The sequence below is a fragment of the Pogoniulus pusillus genome (genome assembly GCF_015220805.1).
Source record: "Pogoniulus pusillus isolate bPogPus1 chromosome W unlocalized genomic scaffold, bPogPus1.pri SUPER_W_unloc_1, whole genome shotgun sequence".
NCBI classification, from domain to species: domain Eukaryota; kingdom Metazoa; phylum Chordata; class Aves; order Piciformes; family Lybiidae; genus Pogoniulus; species Pogoniulus pusillus.
In genome coordinates, this window is record NW_026974535.1 from 1,590,599 (window position 1) to 1,591,289 (window position 691).

The window sequence follows — 691 nt, forward strand, 5'->3', positions numbered from 1 at the left end:
TTCTTTACCGTGGCCCACAGCAAGCAGTGATAGCAGGCATCACGGCCTGCAACAGCTGAGCCTTGCAAAATTCAATTATGTCCACAAATCCCTTTGAAATGACACATTTACAAAATTTGACAGTTTCCTCACAAATACTGATATATTTTGTTTCCCTCTTTCAGGTGGTGTGATGGTTTGGGCTCTTACCCGCCCCCCCCCCCCACTTTTGGAAGTGCCCCAGCTAACTCAGACGGCCTCTGGGAATATAAATGAAGCTATTTATTTTACAGCAGCAAATATACAAGCAGCTATTTACAATATATACAGTTATATACAGAAATATACAAAGGATAAACAATACAGAAGCACAACTCCCCTCCCAGAAACCTGAGTCCCCAGGAGGGGCTCTCAAACCACCCCAACACCTCCCCTTGCCCTCTCAACCTTACCCCAGTTCTCAGAAAGAAGAGAGGTGCAGCCAAGAGGTTAGGGAGCAAGGTTAGTGGCAGCAAGGTTCCTGAGATGTGACTAGGTCTGAAGGCAAAGGCAGAATGAGAGACAAAAATGGAGAAAGTTTACTTCTTCTTCCCAGAATTCTCAGCGTGACTGTGAGAGAAGGAGACACAATTGTTTTCATTTCACTGCCCATTATCTAGTTCTTTTCACCAAAACATTCTAGCTTGCTTCAAACTAGCACAGGTTGCAAACT